Genomic DNA, 24,754 nt, shown 5'->3' with positions numbered 1-24,754 from the left:
CAGTCATTAAGTTGTGTCCAGCTGTTTGTGACCCCATGGTCCACATCACGCCAAGCCCCCCATCGTCCACTGTCTCCCTGAGTCTGCCCAAACTCATGCCCACTGAGTAGAGGATAGTATCGAACCATTTGATCCTCTGCAGGCCTCTTTTCCTTTTGCCTTCAATCCTGTACATGACTAATGATACTACACTAATATATCTGGTAGATAATAAGTGAACAAGTTGTGCAGAAAATATTTCCAAATATCCTTGGAGATATAAACTAAAACTAGGTTAGCCAAATTTTTGATGTAATCTAAACAGAATATATTGCCTTAATCATTTCTTTAAAAGTAGTGTCACTTCCTTATTATGAGAATTATATCACATCTCGAATCTTTGTACAAAGAAAATCCAGGAACCCACATACATCCTAGCACCCTGATGGCGAACCTATGCACGCGTGCTACAGGTGGCACATAGAGCCATTTGTGTGAGCACACGAGCCCCAGCCACACTTAATGGAATACCAGAAGTGATGAGATGGGCCTGTTTTTCAGCCTCCAAAGGCTGCAGAGGCTTCCCTTGAGCCCCCGGGAGGGTGAAAACAGCATCCCCTGGGCTCCAGAGGCTGAAAATGGGCACTTCTGGGTATTTCTGGAAGGCCTGTTTTTCAGCCTCCTGAGGCTGCAGAGGCTTCCCTCAAGCCTCTGGGAGGCCACAAAAGGCCTCAAACGGGGCCAAAAATCAGTTGGGAGGTGCACACAAGTGCAGTGCAGGTAGGGGGCTGGGGATACTGCACGTGCATGTGGGGGGGGGGCAGGGTGCATTGCATTGTGGGTGCCGGCACCCACACACTTTTGGCACACCACAACAAAAAGGTTCACCATCACTGCCCTAGCACATCCAAATATTCAATTAAATACTGAATTTAGAGCTCAACACTATTTCTTTTGGAAATAGGAAATATAGTTCAATCAGGTTTGTACTTACTGGCTGCAACTCTTTGTTTTTCGTACAACTTCAATTCTTACATGGGAATACCAGGGACTGAATTTGGGATGTTTTGCATACCAAGCCCATGGTCTACTATTAAGATTATTTTATATTTTATACACCCAAAGGATTAAGGCTGTTGACTTACATCCAAAGGCCAGATAAACTTAACTGTATTACTGTTACAATGTTTTCTTCCAATGCAGATAGGAGTTACAGGATGCCATCTGTGCTCACTGTCTCTCCATCCTTGAAGTTTGTCTGCAAGAGAAACTGTCAGTATCTGCCTTTTAGCTTGAATGCAGTGTCTGATTATTATCTGTGCATTTTGACTCACAAAAAAGAATGTAGGGATCTGTGTTGTGTAGGACTTAAAATGCAAGCTGCAGGAATGCATGTTGAGATGGCTGCATTGTAGAAATGGAGCCCAAATATAATAGAGAGAGAGAAAAAAAGATAAAGATCTAGTTTGTGATCGGGTTTTTTCTGAGATTAATTTACTTCATTACCAACAGTCATATATTGTAACTGAATTATGTAACAGTTTAGTATATTAGTAAACACAAAACCTGGGAAACCTTGCTGTTTTGGTAGTGTACAGTTGTCTTGTTCAACTCAGTAACTTGGTGAGCAGATCAAAACATACAGATCAAGCATTTGGAAAGTGATGACAGTTTATTTCAATTATTTATGACAATTTATCAAAATGTACAGTAATGGTACTTGTTGCATAGTGAAGTCCCGGTAATAAGAACCCTCAGTAGAGCATTCTTCCTGATTCTCTTACATTAGATATAACTTAATATTTTATGACTTCTTACTGTAAAAGGAGTACATACTGCTTGCTACATTTTTACATATAAGGTTATGAATTTATACATTCACTCACACGTGTAACTGCCAGGAATACAAGCAATTCAATAAAGTTTAAATTTCAGTTCAAAGTAGACAAGCTCTACATATCAATTGTTCCTCTTCAAGCACCCCAATACCAAGTACTGATTTCTATGCTCTCAAGTAATTATATTTACTCAAGTAATATTTAGAATAAAGGTTCAAGTATACATGTTTAGATATAATGCCTATTCTCACCATTTGTTTCTGTCTCCAAGGAAACTGAATTTTTGATGGATAGTAAATGAACTATGTACATGGGCATTAGGGAAAGATAAGATACACAGCTAAAATTCTGCTGTTACATTTTTAAAGGGATTCAGGTAAATCAAAACACATTTGAGAAGGATAACAAGGATAATCCGGGGACTAGCGAAAAAGAACTGAAGAAACTGAAATGATTACCCTTCAGATGTATTGGGGAGGTGCGGGGTGGAGATGGGGTGGAAAGAAGGGACGAGTATTCCTCAAATACTTGTATCACACAGAGGTAAGTCAAGGCTTGTTCTCTATAGTTCCAAAGTGCAGGACATAACAATTTAAGTTATAGGAAGGCAGATTTGACAGTGAAATTAATTACCTGGAGTGGCAAAGGGCTTTGTTTTGCTAGATGTGTTTAAAAGAAGGTTAAGTACTTATTTTGGGGGATGCTTTAATTTTCATTCCTGTGTTCAACAGAAGTTATACTCAGTGAACTCTTCCAACACTATGATTTTAAGACTGAATTCTTTTCTTTCAATTTAGTGATTACATGTGATTAGTAAACATTATTTTAAGTAAATTTCATATTTTAGTTCAAATTGGATTTGCCAATAAGATTATATTGCTAATTAATTGTATATCTTTCGCTCCTATTGCAATAACACTCTTAATGATTTTCAAATTTTCCCTTAAAATGATCAATAATTCCCATTGTAATGTATATTGCTGGCATGCAGTTATATTCTTGCGCAACATGGCATATCAAATGTGAGATTTAACAAAACTATTAACTAGCCTAAAGTATTTAGAGGCAATGATCAGCAATTCATCCATTTTGTTAACCTTGACAGACGGCCAAAATTTGTGGGCGCCACCAGATCTGTTCTCTCCTGGGTCAGGAGACAAGCAAGCTCTCATCTCTGATGTCACATGGAGTTTTGAAAGCATTCAGAATCAAGAAGCATTTTGCTTTCCAAGCAACTGTAAAACCCAAGGTCAATGTGCTGACTCTTTTCCTGAGCCTAGATAAGTATAAGAGCTTGTTCCTGATGTCATGCTATGTTTTAGAAAAATTTCAAAACTTCAGCATGATTTCAGGAGAAAATCTCCCCACCTTCTCTCTAATTTATCCAGAATCTGGAGAGGCAGGGAAGCTCATTCTTGATACTAGATTTTAGATGCGTACAGAAGCAGTGAGATGTCTTAGGACTCTATGGATGCCTATGAGCCCCAAGATGAGGTCAGAGACCTCACCTGTCTCCTGCAAGACAAAAAGATGTGTTCACTATTGGAAACTGCGTAATTTATGCAAAGATGTTTCTTGTACTTATCACCTTCTAAAACATCTTTATCTCACCAGACAGGAAAATAATTTGAATATTCATCCCACAGTAATGCTACATCCATTTTAACTACACTGGTGCTGTATGCATGCTTACAGACATAATTCCAGTTCATTTTAACTTAACTGACTTTTTAAGTGGGCTGAGGTTCAGTATATAAATATGTTTCTGATTGTGATGCCAGACCACTCAAGAAGAAAACTGCCAACTTTAATTAGCATACTTGTATTTGAAATAAATGTTTTTACAGAGCATATATATACACACATAATTCTGTTAGCAACAGCAACATCAGAAGACAGCATTACATTTACTTAACATTATCTTAAAGGTTTAAAATCCTTAGAGGATTTCTTGCTTCCAGGAAACCTTTCAGTTAAGCTGTCCCTTCTCACATCTTCTAAATTGTTATAAACATGCTTTTCTGTATCCCTTGGCTTTTTAAACTTGTTCAGGTCAAATACATCTGATATTTTAAGTTAAATTCTGCCTAAAACTGGTCAACTTTCAGAACACAGAAAATATTGCATAGGCAGTTAATCAATGTACATACCTGTGAGCCTAGTCATGTGTACATTGTCTTCATTTTCTCACAGAGCAAAAAATAACTTCTACCAATTTGGTTTTCACACTGCCATCTATAGTTAAATGGGAGAAATTAAATATATTACATCTGCTGTAGCTAAATGTCACATCCAAAACTCTAGTCCAGAATGCATGAAAAAGTCACAGACATTCCCACTAATAGATGCATTATGTCCTTTAATTTTTTTACAAGGCAATCTAATACATGTGTAATCAAAAGTAAATCCCACTCACTCTCAGAAAGTTCAGTATAAGAACTTTCAGCCTTTAAGTATTCATTTTATTTAACTGAAATTGTATGAAAGGTTAAAAAAGTAAAATATCACCTCTGCCTTAATGAATGTTTTATCTGCTATATAATAGTATATAAAAGTGTAGCAAATTGCTGTAATTTAGTAATAAATGCAAACACTTCATAGGTGTACAGTTTACAAGCAATATTATTATACAAAATATGTGCACATTTTGGAAGCTAGTAAATGCAATTTAAAGGAAATATGTTTAAGAGGACCTTCATACATAACACAACTAATCTCAACCAACATATTGATCAGTCTCATCAGAAATCCTGGTCATTTTATTGCATCTTTAATATTCTTACATTTTTATATGCTTCTTGCAAACAAGTCCAATGAGTCCCCTGTCATATAAGTTTTTCCTTAGCAGTGCTATTCCATTGCCATCACAACTACTGTACTAATAAAAGTTAAGTTGGAGGATAATCCCTGAAAAACTGGATACAGGTTGGTAACGATTATTTTATCTTAAATCAGATGCCAGTGCTCCGTTGCATCTCGACTCTTCCATGCAGGGCTGTGGGCTAATCTCCTCCCTCGAAATTACTCCTGAATAAAGACCGTGTTTTTGCACATGGCAAGCAAGCCTCCCTGTGCTCACTCGACGCCAAGCCACTTGTCAAGGTGCTACACGCTGCTTTCGCTCTCTTCCCCACTACAGCTCCTCTAAGTCGAAATGGCAAAGTACCAACAAAACACAAGGTAGTTCCTGGCTTCCGAATTACGAGGAGAAACAAACCTGATTTTCCCTCCCTCGATTCACGCTCTTTCGCAGTCTTCACTTCCATCCGGCCAAAGGAAGAGATCAAGTTGGAAACCGTAATCTCTGAGACTGTGAAAGACAGACTGGCACCCAGGAGCCACACGTATCCAGAGCCATCCCGGACACGCTCTTGGATGCCGGCCTCCCCTCTGTTGTCCTGTTCCCTCCTCTTTCCCCCCCTCCCCGAATGCATGTCTGCAGCCATCACCGGCTGACAATGCGGTGGAAACGGGTGTTGCCCACCTGCGCACATGGGCTTCAGCTCTCCCTCGCGCGCACAGCCTCTCTTCCTGCTGGTGCCGCAGGATGAAGTGCCTGCTGCTCTTTGCAGCTCTCTGGACGTCTCCCCACCGCCTCTCACGCAGCCCGCTCCAAACAGCCAAGGGGAGCCTCACACTGCGGGTGCCGCTCCTTCGCCGACTGGGATTCCTGAGGAGGGAGGGAAAACGAGCAACTCCTCTCCGAGCCCTACACACGCCGCGATTCCCGCCCCGGGCGGCCCGCCAAACGCGCGCGCGTCCTTTGTGAGGCACACAGCTCCCGCCAGCGCTTCGGAGCTTGCAAACTCCTAGCTCATCTAGAGTACAGCCCGTCTCCTCCCTCTATCCTCCTCCTCTTTCTCCCTCCCCCTCCCACCCTCGCTTTTTGATCACATGCCCGCGTCTCAGGCGCCGCTTGCAGAGCGCAAACCTTTCGCCAGCCTGCCTGCTGCCTACACAACCAGCCCGCCCCCTCTACCCGCCAGTACTGAGGGACAGAATCCGCACGCACACACCTGCCCAAAGCATCAGAGACACTTCACTAGGCTGCCTTCTTCAGTGCCCTCCTCTTTTTCGACCAGCTTCCACCACCACCACCACCACCACCACCGCGAAAACTCGTCCAGCCCACCTGTCTGCGTCCCCTCCCAACCACACACCCACCCAGCCTTCCCTGCAAGCTAAACCACCCACTCACACAGCCTTGCAGAGCGAAAGCGAGCGGCAGAAGCGCGAATGACGCGCTAAGACCCATTTCCCCCACCTCAACGTCCGTCACTCTGCATGCACCCACAGACCAGTGGACTCTTCCCAAAAGGTACTAATCCAAAAACGTGGATGCCCCCCCACCCACTGAGAAAGATAACGGGGGCGGAGTGGGGGAGAGGAAATCGAGCACTCTTGGCATTTAAGACACTGCTGTGGTCTCAGATTGGGTCTATAATGAGCAGAAGCATGTTTGGATTTTAAATAGTTTCACCCAACTTCCAATGAAACTTCCTTTCTTGGAAGGAAAATCAGTTCAAATCTTTTCTGATTCTGGCACACAAGGCTGGAAGTGTCTAGTCATCTCAATCTTAACAATTCAGTCTGGAGCCTTATTGAAGCCGATGGAATCACTTAGGAGTTATTTATGTTTATTTATGCCATCTAAAGGTTTTATTTGAAAAAATCAAAATTCTACTCCTTGCTGAAGTTAATGACACCTTTATCTTTGAGTCAACTCAGATGATTGCATCAGGCAGTGCAGCAGCTGTGAAGGCTGTAAACTTCTTGTGCATACCCTCCAGTAAATGGAAATACAGTTTGTTCCAGATAGTTTGTCCTGCAGAAAAATATTGTACCTTCACCACCACTTTTCTGCAGGTCAGCTGCTGCACAGGAAGAACTTGTCTTTTCATCTCAAACAGCCAAATTTATTGAGCTAGGTGTGTTTTATTTATTCAGTTTATATTGTTATTTCACATCTCTGGATGTCTTATAATTAGAACATAAGCAAAAAAATAAAATACAAACATTAAATGCAAACATTAAAAATAAATAATTTTTAAAAACCATACAGTACACTCATCAGGAAAATTGATGCATACTAGCTATACTGACACAGTATTCTACTGTGCTTTAAAGTCTAAACAGTGTTTCTCAATCGTGGCAACTTTTAAGATATGTGGACTTCAATTCCCAGAATTTCCACGGCTCCTAGGAATTTGGAGAGCTGAAGTCCGTTCCTTTAAACTGCCAAGGTTGAGAAACACTGATATAAACCGATTTATTCCAAGATAAATTCTAATTTATTTTGATGGATTTCCCATACGCATATCAGAAACGGCTTTCTTTGGTACTGTGGAAAGGGAACTTCACGAAGACAGTAGTGTCACTCAAACAGGAAAAGCCCAAGGGGAACATCAGGCCAGCCATAAAACAAATTTACATAGGAAAAGGAATCAAATAAAAGGTATTAACGAATCCCTATAGACAAAAGGCTAAGTAATTAAGAAAACTAGACAAATAAGAAAAGGAAACCCTTACAAGCACAGGACAGACCAAATAAGCAAAACAAACAGACAAAAGACACAAAAAATATAAATTACACAAAGAGACAGACAGGAGATTGCCACAAAACAAATATGAAAAAAACCATTATAAAGCTAAAAGAGATTAGAAAAAACCAATATATTATAATATAATAATATAAATAATATTGTATTATTGTATTATATATAATAATATATATAGTATTATTGTATTATATATAATAATATTGTAATATTATTGTATAATAATATTGTATTAAAATAATATAATACAATCTAACCACCCTGCGGAGTTTGCCTTCTGCACTCCACGGAGTTTGCCCTCCGGCAGGAATAAAAACAAACTCAAACAGGATTTGAAACATTAAGCACAAATACAAACATTCACACGAAATCAACTCACAAAGGGAGAAAAGGGTATAAAAACCAGGGACTTACCATAAGAAGCCAGCTAGCCCAGGAACGCAGACTTCTCGCTGTCCACCGCCTTCCTGAAAAATAAAAAGATCCAGCTTTCAAGCAGTTGTCCGTACCCTTGCGCCAGAGCTCTCCCAGCAGGAAAATCGAATCCTCGAAGGAAAGGCATTTTGACACCTTTCAACAGTACTTTGTCATAAATTAGATAGATAACGTCTTCATTTCTTCTAGCGAATATGGTTGCCTTGTAGGCTCGAAGTATAGAGGAGGTAGATGAATTGTCCAAGGCATATCCAAGGGATATTTCCTGTACCCATAAAATATAATCTCATTCAAATCAATCTTGACTCCTAATGATTTCACACATGTGTATGTGTATTTTTCTTGGCAATAATATAGAAAAGCGGTTTGACATTTTTGCTGGTGTTGGAAGTTAAAACCTACCCCTCTCCTAGAAAAATGAAAGAGGGGGCAGAAAACCTAAGCACTCTCAGCGTTTTCTTCCCTTTTTCTGCCCAGGAACCCATCCTGTTCATCAATAAACCTTTCCAAACAGCCACCATGATTCCAGTGTCTTTTCCCCTACTTGGAACTGAACCCAGAAGGATATTTCTTCCAACACTGGGATACAAAAGTATTAGGTTACATATGTTACACTAAATGCAAGTGCAACCTTTCCTTTGCAAACCTTTTATTAACAAAAATAAATAAATCCCACCCAGTTGTACCTAAAAAAGACTTTTGAACTGGAAATCTATATTGGACTTTTAAGAACCCAAAGCTAATGAAATCCTGTTGCAACAAGATTTCTAGTAATAAAAATAATAGGTATCCGCCTCAATTTCACCGAGAGGCTGCAAGTTTATTGGGTTTCAGAGTATTATGGCTGAAATGAGATGGGAATTTATTTTCGTAACAGTTCCTTCTGATCTTGCAAACATGAGAGGGACCAGGTTCAGTTTCCCACTTCACATAAACTTGTCAGGCCTAAACTATTTCTGCTGGTAAACAAAGCCCCTAATCCTGCCCTTGCTGAAAAGAAATATAGAACTATTGCTTACTGTTAACAGATGGTACTCCATCACTGGAGATTTTCAAGAATATTTTTGACAGCTATTTGTCTGAAATGGTATAGGTCTCCTGCTCAAGCAGGGACTTGAACTAGATGACTTCTAAGGGCTTTTCCATCCCTCATGTTCTGTTAGTCCTGTTTAAAAAATGAAATTGACTGGAAGCAATGAAGACCCAGCCCTTTCAGATTGAAGAAAGCAAGCCTCATAAGGAAATTGAAATAAAACAATTGGTGAGAGACACCTAATGCCACCAAGATTCCTCACCTGCTGACTATTTCCAGAATGCCTGCCTGCTCTAAAAAAGTATAATGGTTCTCAACAATAACACAATAAATCCTTACATAACTTATCCAGTTTTCCCTGCATGGTCCAAAGATCCTGATACCCAATCAGAATTCTAGAATTTCCCACTCCATAATTCTGTTGGAAGAAATATCCTTCTGGGTTCAGTTCCAAGTAGGGAAAAAAGACACTGGAAACATGGAGGCTGTTTGGAAAGATGGTTTAATGGTGGACAGGACCACATGGCTTGGAGCTCCAAAGTAAAAAAGACGATCACATGCTTCAAGATGTTGGGTGAAGGAAAAGAAGGACTGAGATGCTGAGAGACCCTTAGTTTTATACCCTCTGTTGGGCCCCACCGTAGTGTTTCCTGTTCCTGTGTAAGTAATGTATCTCATTGGCTGTTAGACTCCCAGGGATGGGGGTCTTAGCTAACTTTGTAGGCCTTGTCTGGACCACATGGCTTCACCTGAGTGCTGGCTGATGCAATGTTCCCAGGCCAGGTGGCGAGATGGGTAGAGGCCTTTGTTATGTAGAATATTCTGCCCCAGGCCTTAATGGCCTGCCCATTAACAAAGGTGTGGGGGGGTGAGCTTCTGCTTCTGAGTTTCTACTTCTCTTTTTAGGGGAAATATTCTGCCTTTTTAATATTTCCTAGGATATTTCATTTTTCCAAAAGAGGGGTGGGTGATAACTTCCTACAATTCAACATCTTTATTTTTTTTAAAAAAAATCTTCCCTCCTATTGTTCTTAGTTCCCTTTCCTTTGTAAACTGGAACCCATTCATCATTTTAATAAAGTGTGATTTTCCTCAGAATTATGATCCCTTTTTTGTATCACAGCAGTAGTTTAGTTGAAATAGCCTTTGCTCAGCAAGGAATAAGAGAGGGCATGGGAGAGAGAAGATTAAGTTGCAAAGCTTGAGACACATATCTAGGTAATGATTCACAGCCTAAGTAAAAAAGGAATTCTCTGCCTTAGGGAAAGATTTTGTACATTTTAAATTTTAAACATGTTAATCAGCAAACACAACAAAAACACCTTTTAAACATGCATCAATTAAACTCTATTGCATAAGGCATGTACAGTACAAAACAAAATATTGGATAAGATATCATACCTCCAGAAATAACTTTTACTGTGTATGTGTATACCAGATCATGGAAATTATATGGTATACTGCAAAACATATAAAATTGAAAGCATTTTTAATTACTTCATGAGTCTATAGAAGTCAGTAAATACTAACATAATATTCATTCCTTCTGCAAGATAAATTTAATCTAATCAAACAATATTGTGCATGCTGTGAATTCATTTTTATTATAGCTTTATTAGTTTGATAGCTGGTTTCAAATTCAGTTGCTTCTGAACCAATCATGTATAGAAGAAAGCTATGCAGTATAAACTTTATATTTGAAATGAAAGATGTACACATATAACCTAGAGCAGCAGTCGTCAACTGATGGGCCGTGGCCCACTGGTGGACCATGAGAAAATTTTGGTGAGAAAATTTCTCACTCCCAGAGCATCCCCCCAAAGCAATTAATCCAGGCTGCGCAGAAACACAATGCTGTGCCGCCCACATGGCCCGCGGGAACCCTCCCCGCCCACTCATTCCTTACCCAGAAAACTTGCCTGCTAAATTGCTATTTTTCCTTTTTCTGACCATCATTTGTTCTGCTGTGCTGGGACATTTAGATTAGCTAGGAAGCAGGAAATGGTTGGATTTCTTGTTTTCTAGCTAGTCTTTAGATCTTCGGCTCTGCTTTTAAGCACAGCCAAACCTCCCTTAGGACTGAAGGTTCTATTATTCAGTGCAGACTCATGGCAAGCAAATTTGAGAGACTGAGCTAGCTGATGGCAGATAGATAGATCACTGAATGATTCTGTGAGCAACTCAATCTGCTGGCCTGCTTTGCCTGATTTTGGGTAAAAGTTGCTCTTTTTTATAAAAAAAATCAATATTTATATACATGGTGTTGCGAGTTACTTTTGTGAGTTTGCTTGCTAGAAAATTTTATGTGACAGACTGAGCTAGCCAATGGCAGATAGATTGATCTCTGAATGAATCTGTGATTCTGTGAGCAATTCAATCTGCCTGTCTGCTTTGCCTGATTTTGGGTAAAAGTTGTTCTTTTTTTATAAAAAAATTCAATATTTATATAAATATTTATAATATTTACATACAAGTCATGTCCAGCCAATGACATGACTTCAAAGACACACCCACAAATTAAGCCACACCCCCAGAACCGGTTAGTAGTCCCTGGGATTTAAAATTATGAGTTTGGTGGTCCCTGAGGTCCAAAAGGTTGGTGACCCCTGATCTGGAGCACAACATAATTAATAATAATACTGAGATACCATCTTTTTACCCAAGTGATAAAACTGTAACTATGATTTTTTTAAAAATTCTCCATTGAAAAAATTCAATTATCTTCTAAAGACATGTATTAGGACTGATATGTATATTTTGACAAGTGCAAATTTGATTATTATGTATTGAAGTTTTCCTTACATATTTTTTTCTTCTTCCTTTCCCTTTTAACTTAACTATAACTTGAGCCTAGATCTTACAAAAAGATTATTCATATTTTTAATGAAAAGGCTAACAATCTCCAAAGATAGTGGTCCATCCTACTCATTCCAGCAGAAGGGGAATGCTATGGACCCCATTGGCCAAGGAATTTTGGCTGGTGGGCTCCAGGGGAAGAACCTTTTCTGCCACATCTCCTGCCCTTTAGAACACCATGCTTCTAAGGTGAAATCCACCCCATCCTCTTGGCTTCTGAAAAGACCAAAAAACCCTGGTTCTGCCAACTGGCTTCAGGCTTCAATGGTGGCATATCACTCTTGAGTTTGTTAGTAGGAATAGATCCTGCTTCCACTTCTACCCCATTTATTGGTCCCTTTAATTTTTAATATTTTAATTTTTAATGCTTTTAAGGTTCTAATTGTTTTACATGGTTGCTTTTTGATGTTGTAAGCTGCCCAATGTCACCTGACAGTGAGATGGATGGCAAATAAATAAATACATAAATAAATAATAAATAAATATTATCATCTGTGTGTGCATGCAAATATGAGCTCTGACCAATTAAAATGAAAAAGATTTATACATTGTATACTGTCATATACATACAATATATGTGTGTGTTTGCATATGTATATGTATGTATGTGTGCATGTGTGTGTATTAACCTAGGAAATATTCTATAATTCAATGATTATCAGAAATTAAATCTTTAAAAGTCTTTTGCCGAAACTTCCCATATAAAAGCCCAGCTTGCAGAGTCAGTGTACCATTATTTTCTGCCGTGAACAGCAATTGTTTTAGTTTCAGGTAGATTGATCGATATAAAATAGGAATCTTGTAGTCGTTTGATTAAAAAGAGAATTATGATTGATACAGAGGCTACTTATATAATAGTGCAATCTTACACAAATCTATTATATTTATCTTCAGGAAAATATCTGATGATATTACAGCTATGTTAAAAATGATTTCAACCATTTCTTTCTAACCAATAGCCAAAAGCAGTATGTCTATTATTAAAGTTTAAATATGTAAATAATTTTTGAAGATATGTATCTAGTGACATATTTGCATTGTTCCTTAAAATTAATAGTTCAGACAAAAATAAGATCTCCTACACCTCTCATAATTGTATAAATGAGGAAAATTTAGAAGATGCAATGTGACATATACTATAAACAACATCTGCTGATATTTCTGCTGCTGCTGCACAATTAAAGATATCCTCTTTGCGAACAGGGTATCCCAGTCTCATACAGTGGTACCTCAATACTCATCATTAATTGGTTCTAGGAGGCACGATGAGTATCAAAAAAATACAAAACAAAATTTTCCCATAAGGAATAATGTAGTGAGTCCCAAGACAGCCGACAAGTTCTAGCTTTTCTAGAACAAATGATAAGTACCAAGACAAAAATTTTGCATCAAAATTGAGTACCAAATTCAATGAATTTCAAAACAGTTGAGTACCAAGATACTACTGTATAAGGGATATTATTTCTTCATCTTGATGAATAATTCTTTCCTATCTTTTAAAATTGAATAAATGTAGTTAGTTTGTCTTTTCTAATATTAGACCAACTTCATGGTTCTTTCTTTTTTTTTTTTTCAGGCTAAAAAATAAATCCAACTGGGAGACTTGCTGTAAGCACCATGGCGAGCAGACGCCTTGCTGGATTTCGCTGCCTAGCAAGACAACTTTTGGGGGAAATTGCTGCTGAAATCTGGATCTAAACCAGTGTAATCTATCCAGAGCAAAGGTGATATCACATTGAGATCATCCATGTGACTCCAGACCGCTGCTCTTCATGAGTCGACTGTGGGAACTGCCATTTTTATGTTCAGCTTATGATGGAGTAGCTGGGAATCAGAACTACATCAAGCTTACACTTTCAAAGCAGCAAGGTTGACTCAGCCTTCCATCCTTCTGAGGTCAGTAAAATGAGGACCCAGATTGTTGGGAGCAATATGATGACTCTGTAAACTGCTTAGTGAAGCGGTGTATAAGCCCCATATATACTATACTAATTGCATCTCAAACGATCCATCTGTTAAAATACTGAAGTTTGCAAATGATACAACAGTGATTGGTCTCATTCGAGACAACGATGAATCTGCATACAGATGGGAGGTTGTACAACTTGCCTCGTGGTGTAACCAGAATGGTCTGAGACTGAACACACTCAAAACTGTAGAAATGGTGGTAGACTTTAGAAGAAACCCTCCCATACTACCACCTCTTACAATACTAGACAACACAGTATCAACAGTTAAGACCTTCAAATTTCTAGGTTCTGTCATATCACAAGACTAAAATGGACACCTAACATCAAAAACACCATCAAAAAAGTACAATGAAGAATGTTCTTTCTACACCAATTTGGCAACTCAAGCTGCCCAAGGAGCTGCTGATACAGTTCTACAGAGGAATTATTGAGTCTGTCATCTGCACCTCTATAGCTGTCTGGTTTGGTTCTGCAACCCAACAAGATAGCACAGACCTCACAGAGTAATTAGGACTGCAGAAAAAGCAATTACTACAACCTGCCTTCAGTCGAGGACCTGTATAGCTTTACATCATCATCGAAGAGAATTAATTAATTAATTAAGAAGATAATTAAGAGAAATGCTCTTAATGTGATCACAGGGGTCATTTATGTAGCGTATGAAGAGGGTTGGTCCTAGAATACTGCCTTGGGGAACACCACTGTTAACAGGTACAAAATTTGATAGGAATTTCCCAATTTTGACCATTCGTTGTCTGTTTGACAGGAATGCTTCTATCCATCAATGCAGGTGTCCAGAGATACCATAAGATTTTAGTTTTAGGAATAGATTGTTATGTATCACTGAATCAAAGGCACATCCTGGACATAAACTGTTTCAACTCCTACCCTCCAAACGATGCTATAGAGCACTGCACACCAGAACAACTAGACACAAGGACACGTTTTTCCTGAACACCATCACTCTGCTAAAGAAATAATTCCCTCAACGCTGTCAAACTATTTACAAAGTCTGCACTACTATTACTATTAATCTTCTCATCACTCCTTATCACCCATCCCCTCCCACTTGTGACTGTATGACTAACTTTGTCGCTTGTATCCTTATGATTTATATTGACTGTTTCCTAGTATGATTTGATTGCTTATTGTACCCTGTGATTGTTATTAAGTGTTGTACCTTATGATTCTTGACTCTTGATGAATGTATCTTTTCTTTTATGTACACTGAGAGCATTTGCACCAAGACAAATTCCTTGTGTGTCCAATCACACTTGGCCAATAAAGAATTCTATTCTGTTCTATAAGTGCTTTTTAAGGACATTGGTCTTGGGCTGAGCCTTGTATCTTAATCGTTTTTAAATTTGCTTATTTATTTATTTCTTTGTTTGCATATTAGAAGGATTAAGACCAAATATCTCCAATATTAAAACCTCTCAGCAAGCTTTACCGTATCCATCAAATGAGTTTCTGCCTTCTTAAAAGACAATGGTGTAAATTTGATTTTAAAAGTTTCTTTCAAAGGGGTTTTTTGGGGGGAGGGACCATGCAACAAAAGGGTATTAGTATAGAGATTTTGAAAATGTGATTACAGATTAAGGTGCCAGAGGTATTTGGAATTATCATTTTGAATTGTTCATAAAATATTTTGTCATAGAAAATAGAGATTGCTTTCATTTCTTTTATGATAAGACCTTGACGGCTGAACACTAGAGTCAGAGATAAGAAAATTGAGAAAAATCCTCAGTGCAAACTTTTGAATAGCTTTCAGTCAGGCTTTTGCACAGAATGAAATATTTGATAAAATTGACAGAAGTTGCAAAGTAAGAATGAGTTGCAATGGAGGTCTATTAAATTAATTTGAAGGGGAATTTAAATGTAATGTAAATGGATTTAATGGATGTCTCATTACCTAAATGAAATGAACAGATACTAAATAAAGAAACTGATCTGAATTATTTTCTAGATAAACATTTCAAATGCATAGTTTTAAATTTTAAATTCACATGCAGGTAGTCCTCAACTTACAATCACAATTGAGCACAAAATTTATGTTGCTAAGTGAGAAATTGTTGTGTGTTTAGCCCCATTTTATAACTTTTGTCACCATATTTATTAAGTGAATCACTGCCGTTCTTAAATTTGTAACACCGTTGTTAAGTGAATCTGGTTTCCCCATTGTCTTTGCTTGTCAGAAGGTCATTAAAGAGGATTGCATGATTCTTGGACACTGCAACTGTCATAAATGTGAGTCAATTGTCAAGCATCTGAATGTAAATCATACGACCATGGGGATGCTGCAAAGGTCATAAGTGTGAAAAATGAACATAAGTAACTTTTTTCAGTGCCATTGTAACTTCAAACAGTCACTAAATGAATTGTTTTCCATATCTAAGAGATGAGCTATGAATAGAAGAGATATTGCTTCATTTATTTTATTTTATTTTATTTACAGATGGTGATAAACTATTAAAATTGTTTTTGCCTGCTGGGATGTCCTGGACCTACAAATGCTTCAACCCTTTGGCTTAGGTAATGATTTCTGCATATCTGCACCAAAGTCATTTGCCTACTTTACGCATGTGTGTACTCATAATAGGGTAATCCTTATAATCCTTATCCCTACCAGAAATGTTTGACTTCATATCACAGAATTCCCCAGCTATTTTCTATATACTTGACATAAAATACTGTATATTTGTTTGCTTGTTTATTTGCACAATACAGAGTCTGCCCAATTCCAAAATTGCTTAAAAATAGATTGCATTAGATGGAATGAATTGTTCAATATAAATTTATAACATGCTTCAACAACAAATGTTCATTAATAAATAGAAAAAGAAAAGTTTCCCTGGAAATCTCAGTAAAACAACCAACAGCATACAGAAATAATTCTAATACTCTACTGCAATGGTTCCCAAAGTGGGTGGTATCTTCCCTGGGGGGACGGTGGGATGCCTTAGGGGGGCGCTAAGAGGCAAGGGAGCCAGCAGTGTGGGGGCTCAGAGGCGCTGGCCCTGCAGGCTCACCCCATTGACTGTTGCACTGGAACGGTGCAAAGGACTCAATGGGGTGAGCCTGTAGATTGGTAATTGATTACCAATCAGGATAAAGAAAAAACCATTCTGGCACAGCAGTAGGCTAGCACCAAATTTAAAACAGAAATGGCTGTGAAAGTCTGACTCACAGACAAACACTATACAGAAGCCTGATGGCAGATGAGATTCTGCCAAAATTGCTACAATTTTAAAAGCATAACTATAATGACATGGGAAAATACCCGAACAAAGCTGAATACCATACATATAGATACCCACGAAAACATAAGAAAACACACACACACACACACACACACACACACACATATATATATACATATATATAAAACATATATATATATATTCACACACACACACACACACACACACACACACACATATATATACACACATACATACATACATACATACATACACATATACCATGTTTCTCATATAATAAGGCCGGGTCTTTTTTTTTTTTTTTTTTGAGCCTCGAAAAAATGGCTAGGCCGTCTTTTCGGGGGTGACTTAATTCCCCCCCTTGCATCTTCGGGGGGGTGGTGACGGCTTGGATGTTGACCTCGGCGTTGGTGGGGCACTTCATATTGGGGTCAACGCAGGCAGCACCATATCCAGGTGTGCAACAAAAATACTTCCTAACGGCAAGCCCCCCCCCCACCATTCCCCCCATTTCGCATGTTTTAATATAGGCCTCAATGCGGGTTTTCTCCCGCATAAGATTGGAAGTATCTAGGCAACGTTTCAATGAAGTCTCATTCATCATCTTCAGGCTTGTGTCTTCGGCTCTGTGCTTCTCAGAGTAATGTGAGCTTGCAGCTGCTTCTTCCTTTTAACTGCTAGTGGGGGTGTGACTTGATTGGGTGGGGGCTTGGCTGTGTTCTGATTGGGTGGGGGTGTGTTCTCATTGGTTGGGGGTTTGGCTGTGTTCTGATTGGCTGGAGGTGTGTTCTGTTCAGGTGGGGGCTTGGTTGTGCTGAGGTTAGTCTTAGTTGCTGGGGGGTTGGAGCTGTTGAGCTGTGATACTGCTGTTTGGCTTCGTGTTTGTGGTCGTGCCGCATCTTCATGGTGGGTGTCAGTTCACTTCATGTATGGCTCGGAGGGGTTTGAAGCAGGTAGTGATGCAGCTGCAGTCTGGCTTCTGGTCCATGATCATGTCTCATCTTCTGTGTGGGTGTGAGTCTGCTTTCTACGTGGAAGTGTGGCGGTAGCATCTTGTGTGGCCCTCGTGGGTGTGGGTCTGGTGTCATTCTTCATGTTAGGTATTCGTCTGTTCATGAGGGCGGGTTTCCAAATGGCTGGTAGGTGGGAGGTGTCATCTCGTTTATTCATGCTGCGTGGGTGTTTTTCTATCTCTATGGCTTCTCTGATTATTCTGTTGTTGAAGTGTTCGGTTTTGGCGATAGTTCTGGTATGTTTAAAGTCAATCTCATGTCCTGGGGCTTTGAGGTGTTGGACCAGGGAAGAGGTCGGTTCTTCTTTTTTGATTGAGTTCTTATGTTCTTCAATGCGTGCACTTATTCTTCTGTTAGTTTATCCAATGTATGTGGTGGGGCAGGTGGTGCAAGGGATTTCGTATACTCCTTGGTTTTCTAACTCGATTTTGTCTTTAGGGTTTCTTAGGATGGTGGATATTTTTCTGTTTGTGCAGAATGCTGTTTTAATGTTGTGTTTTTGGAGGATCTTGCTGATTTTGTCTGTAGTGCCTTTTATATATGGGAGGGGGGCTTTGACGTTCTCTTGTTCTCTGTCTTGGATTTTGGTTGGGGTTTCTTTTTGGATTAGGTGGGTAATCTTTCTTTGGAATCCATTGGCTGTTAGTACGTTAGTGAGAGTGTGTAGTTCGGTTTTTAGGTGTTGTTCATCAGCTAAGCATTTTGTTCTGGAGATGACTGTCTCAGCTACGGAATTGATCTGTGCTGGGTAGTGGTGTGAGAGTGCGTGTAGATAGCGGTTTGTATGTATTTTCTTCTGGTAGATGGTGTGTCCTAGGGAGCCATTGGATTTTTTGTATACCAAGACATCTAGGAAGGGAAGTTGATTGTTAGCTTCTGTTTCCATGGTGAATTGTATTTTGGGGTGTAGGCTGTTGAGGTGTGTGAGGAAGTTGTTCAGTTTTTCTTTCCCGTGTGGCCAGATTATGAAGGTGTCGTCTCTTCTATTCATGCTTTCAGGTCTTTTTTCAATCTCTATGGCTTCTCTGATAATTCTGTAGCTGGTTTTTTCTATAGTGGCTAGGATTTTGGTGCTATTGAAGTCGATGCTATGACCTATGATTATGGAAGCAGTGGCTCTCTTCTCTTCCAAACAACCATTAAAATGCCTCTGGCTATCTTCAGTTTTTAATTACCTGTATAGCTAACTGCAAAATTGGTGTGGGTTTCTAGCATCTTTCTTGACAATGGGAAAACCGGTGGATATATTTTTGCAATCTTCCTGAGTAAAAGCAACATTTCTGATTCTTCCAATAGCGTGGCTTCTCCTTGATGCTTCCATCATGCAATCCCTATGCTTAATTTTTGGCTATCTATAATTATGTTATCTACTTTTGTCTTTAATTCTTAGCACAGAAATTAAGAAACAAAAATAGAGCAGAAAAGACAGAGTAGCTGCATAGTATCTTTTGACTGGAAATAATAGGAAGTATTCATTTGGACCAGGGATTACTTTCAACCATGACCAGAATCTTTAAAATAATCTTTTCTTTACATCATCATTCTGATAAGGTATTTGAACCAGCTGTGATACAGTGATCATCATGGAAATGAAGGTGAGCCAAGGCATGAGTGACCATGGGTGGCAGCTCCTGGTCCAGCAATAGATGCAACTAGCAGACAGGATGCATTTCTGCAAAGGGTCTCCAAGCCATCTGATCTTCAAGTACTGTAGAAGCTGAAAGTTTTGAAGGACCCTCAAGTTGTATTCCAGTTCCACACAGATGGATTTTTATATTGTTTTATATTGTTCTTTGTTTTGTTTTTTATTGCTAATTTTAATGTATTAGTTTTGAGTTAAGAATCCAGACGGTTTACATTTCATTTGCCAGTGGAGATAAACATCTTGCCTACCGGCTGGAAGAAAATGTTAGAGGATCCAACTCCAGAATAATCTGTAATCCTTAGCATATGATATACATGGCAATATCCAATTTGTGCTGGCCCTTGAAGCAACACCCTAAAATCATATAATGGTCCTGCTCCTGTAGTAGAGGGCCCCTTCCCATTTACTGTTACTATCTAACCCAATTCCTGGTGCAACCAACTTAACAAATTTGTGGGGTTCGTTATTGCCTAAATTGTAGACAGCGTTAATCTGGAGTGAACTGCTCACTCCATTTAAATGAAATGTTTAGGTTTGAATTACTTGGCACCCATAACAAACTAATCCAGGTCTGTCTTCTGTAATATGTAACAGTTGTCAGTAATAAATATTTTAGATTTGGTTGATAGATCTTTGACCTTTCCTGCTACAAAAGATTATTAGACAAGTCTTCGGTTTTGACCAGCAGTTACAATTTATTGATGGGCTGCAAGAAAATATTACTTTAGATTCCTTACTCATTTCACACTCTCAAACAGAATAAATATGTTATTTAAAAATAAATTTACATGGTTTTTTTTAAGTGCAAATGCATTGAAATTTTTAACAAAACCTAATCAGTTAGCAAAGGAAAGCTGCCTACCCCCTCCCACCCCAACCCTTAAGCCTTCTATCTGAGTTTTAGAAAGGCCATCTGGAGTTTTCACAATTTTCCTTCTCTTTCATTTTCTCTTAATTTATAAGAGGAATAGTCAGCTGGCTAGACCCTAAATTCAGAACATTTCATTCTAGATTTTATTGACATTTTTCCATTTTATTTATCATTTTAAAACACTATCATTTTTAACTGGCAATACCAAGATCAAACTGTAGCCCTAAAAGTGGCACATGCATTGTGATCCAACTATATACGTCTTAGTTCTTACCAGAGCAACACCAGAGCTTTCTGTGTTCACCTTCATAATGCTTGGCTCCCTTTTACAAGTCTAACTGCTTGTTCCACCAACTGTCTTGGAAACTTTCCCATTCAGTACAAAAAAGTCAGGACAGGATTTGATACTGACAGTGAGGACAGGAGTGGGATGCACAGCCTGTCTTCTCCATCATGAATTATCTGAAAATGTGAAGAAATGACACCTGCACAGTGCTTGTAAATTCAGTTTCATATTATTTTCATAAGGTTGATGTCTGTATATAATACTCATAGAAGGCAAAGCTTGCTGTGAACTGTGGTGGAGTTTTATTTATTTATTTATTTATTTACTTATTTGGCGTGCATATGCCCAATGAAAATCACACAAAAATTGCTATCTGTTGAATGAATCAAGTTCCTAGGGATTCAGATTCAATTTTAAGTATCTAAATTAATGAAGACCCTATAACAGGGCAGAGAGCAAATTACATTATTCTGCAGATGTGTCTCTCTTCACTTCTAAAACTTCATAAAAATAGAAACTCAAAAGGGTATTTATATTAGAGGGAGTTAGATCCTGAGCCTCTATTGCCCATGCAAACTTTTCTCAGCAAAGAATCTTTATGTAGGTTTACATTAAAAAAAAATAGATCCTGTACATGCAGCATGGTATGGCATACTGTAATCCTTTCTGTCATCTAAGAATTCTACCATAGCATTCTGCTGAATTTCATGTTTGTAGAATAATATGCTAACAAGTGATAAGCTGTTAATTGATGTAGATGCATGTGTGAATCAAGCCAAAGACTAATAGTGTAAAAGAATTAAAAGAAAAACCTGAAGTGGAAGCAGAGTAATATGGCTTTAGGGTGCACTGCAATGAAAATAGGATGCCTAATGTATAACCAAAGAAGTAACGCACAGAAGAAAAACCATGCATGCATCATGCACAGAAGAAAAACAGTTAATCAACAGCAGAAGTATTATTTAGCTGATCAAAAATTAAAGCAGATTGCATGAGAAAGAGTTGAGATTCTACAGAGAATTGTTACTCTTTAGATTATGGATGAACAAGCATATTTTAAATTGTTTGAAACTAGATTGAGTAGAGACCAGTTATACTTCTCTGGGGGAGCGGGGGAAATCCATAATCAGAATGCCACCATCAAGAAGGTTTTTGTCATTGTGGCCAAATTGTGACCCAAATGACAAACAGGACCACAAGCAGATCTCTTAATATATGGAGTAGATAGTATCAGTGGAGGCAGTTTTTAAAGTATTTAGGTCCTAGTCTCTAATCTAGACAGCTTTCATAAAGATAAGGAAGTTGGATTCTCCACCTAGAGGCCGCCTCTACCAGCTTAGACTGGAAGGACATTGGCACTAGGATGTTTCATCAACCCAATACTATTATAGTATTAGACTAGATGGATTGGTTTCTTAGTAAGTCAGATAAAATTCCAGTTGGTGATTGCCTTCTGATCTGTGCTGATGCTGCAGCTGGTATCTAGCCAGGGGGAAAGTGGGTCAAGTCTGATTGGGGGGCATTCACAGAAGAAGCGGTGAGGAGAGTTTGCACAATAACTTAATGTGCATTGCAATGTGATGATTCAATCTCCACTTTTATGCAATAGCACAATGCAAGGAAAAAAGGACGCCCAAATCAATAATGATTTATTTTGGTGTCATCATGATTAGGAATGGATACTTATTATCCATTCCTAATCACAATGTATTATATTATATTATAATCACAATAATACACAGGCAAACAACTAATGCAAACTCAAGGTAAACTGCTTCAAACTTGATTGCAGAAAATACGACTTCAGCAACAGAGCGGTCAATGGCTGGAATGCCCTACCAGACTCCATTGTTACATCCTCAACCCCTCACAGTTTCAACCTCAAACTGTTTACCGTGGACCCCACCCTATTCCAAAGAGGTCCTTAAAGGGGGCGTGCGTAAGCGCACCAGAGTGCCTACCATCCCTGTCTTACTGTCCCCATTTATCTGTATTTGCTGCCTTAGTTTTTGTTTATGTTCATACTTATACTTGTTATCTTGTACATGTTTGACAAATAAATGGAATATCTGATGCCCTAAACTTTCTGATCAAGCCTGTGAGACAAATCAGGCGAGTGTTAATTTTTCACAATATAAAACAAAGGAACTTGTTCTGCAATAAGTAGCTTGCTTTTCCTGGCTTGATGCCCCCCCGAAGAAAGATGATTGCTGTGGAGTCCAATTTATTAATTATCCTTTCAGAGCAGAATAGAATAAAATGAGCTACAATAAACTAGGAAAAAAAGAGTAAATGCACTGTCTCCAATCAAAACAGATCTCAATTTACTCCAATACTTATCGGCTGTATTTTAACCATTTCCAAAGTCGGTAATCCCAATTTCTAGTTCCGAAGCATGGCTTTAATCTGCCTTTTTAAATGTTTTTAAGAAATAGGGAAATTCCTTGTGATTTATTTGGCAGTATTCTGACACCACTAGGAACACTTTCTCTTTCAACTTAAAAACCAGGAATTTAAAACATTTCTTGCTCTAGGTTGTTAATTAGGTATAGGCTATGGTCCACTGCACTTTCTCAGCATTCGCATTTGATGTCTGGGAAAGCCAGGAGAAAGGTGTTGCCAGCAAATAGTATCTATATAGGGAAAGTCTGCAACAACAACATTGTGGCACTGGTTAACGATAATATTACAGGTTCCTGTCAATCATCTCAAAATATTTTGTTCCATTCCCACCTTTCCATATTATTTTTAAAACAAAGTTTTTAGTTTTTACAACAAACATACGAACAAAACATAAAAACATAAAACCATCTTTCAATTATATACATACAGTGTGTCAATTGGTTACAATCTTTTGTGCTATCCTTTTTTTACCATTACAAGTTATATAAATTCTCACCTTATCGATCTAGCTTGTGCTTATATAATATCAATTATTAAACATTCATTTGACTATTTTTCCATCATTTTATATGAGATATTCCAATTTTCATTATGATTTAATCTTATACATTCATCCAATGGTTATATATTTTATACTGTATTCTACATCAATCTATTAATTTTTATTGTAAGGCTTACTAGTCTATTTCTTTACCATGTCTTTTTATCTAACCATTGATAAAATAAATCCCATATCATATAAAATTGTTTATCCTCTTGTTCTCTAATTTCAAATGTCAATTTACTCATTTCAGCACAGTCCATGATTTTCTTAATAATTTTTTCCTGCATAGGTATTTTTTTCATTTTTCCAGTTCTTAGCAAATACAATTCTAGCCACTGTTAAAACATTTACAATCAAACATTTCAATTCTTTACAATATATTTTCGGTATAATTCCCAATAAAAATATCTCAGGTTCGACAAAGAATATGCTATTAAGACAAAAGGAAGAACTAGCAGACCTATTGAAAATTCAGGTCACGAATAAGATCAAGTACTTGGGGATATATTTGACAGCAAGATGTAGTACATTAAAAGAGAATAATTATATCAAACTTAAACAGCAGATAGCACTAGATCTGGCGAAATGGGAAAATTTACAACTGTCACTAATAGGGAGAATTTCAACAATCAAGATGAATATATTACCCAGAATTTTATATTTGTTTCAAACAATTCCAATTAGGCTTGGAAAAGATTACTTTGAAGATTTAAATAAAATTGTGTTGAAATATATATGGCAAGGTAAGAAAGCAAGAATAAAGTTAAAACTTTTGCAAGATGCTAGAATTAGAGGAGGATTTGGTTTGCCTAATTGGAAGTTGTACTATCAAGCTGCAAATCTGATGTGGGTTAAGGAAAGGATAACATTAAGAAATACTAGATTGTTGACATTAGAAGAACATGATCTGTTGTTGGGATGGCATGCTTTTCTATGGTATAAAGGAACTAAAATACAGGGGTATTTTAGAAGACATTATATATGGGAGTCTCTGTGGTTAAACTGGGAGAAGATTAAAAGACAATGTTATTTGAAAATTCCAGTCTGGTTATCGACTATTGAAGCATTTTCTTATCCTATAATATACAAAAAGGAGCAAACA

At 38.1% G+C, this 24,754-nt stretch overlaps 1 protein-coding gene across 8 annotated transcripts in view; it reads right to left on the bottom strand.

Moving 5' to 3' along the window:
* The window catches only part of LOC148125348 (uncharacterized), a 167,026-nt gene extending 161,088 nt beyond the window's left edge, over positions 1-5,938 (bottom strand). For 6 of the 8 annotated variants that reach the window (XR_015744370.1, XR_015744372.1, XR_015744371.1 and 3 more), the window contains exons 1-2: positions 5,302-5,661; positions 3,968-4,052 (exon numbers count right to left, since the gene is read on the bottom strand). The gene's annotated coding sequence lies outside the window, so the exon portion shown is untranslated. Of the gene's footprint in view, positions 1-1,632; positions 3,333-3,967; positions 4,053-5,034; positions 5,128-5,301; positions 5,662-5,833 lie in introns of those variants that run through there. The other 2 variants (XR_015744366.1, XR_015744368.1) reach the window with 2 other exon arrangements.
* Between the last annotated feature and the right edge of the window lie 18,816 nt (positions 5,939-24,754).

This window comes from Pseudonaja textilis, chromosome 7 (genome assembly GCF_049901715.1).
Source record: "Pseudonaja textilis isolate UNSWEBS1 chromosome 7, rPseTex1.2, whole genome shotgun sequence".
NCBI lineage: Eukaryota > Metazoa > Chordata > Lepidosauria > Squamata > Elapidae > Pseudonaja > Pseudonaja textilis.
Note: the sequence above shows the minus strand (reverse complement) of the source record. Positions and strands in the feature narration are given on the sequence as shown.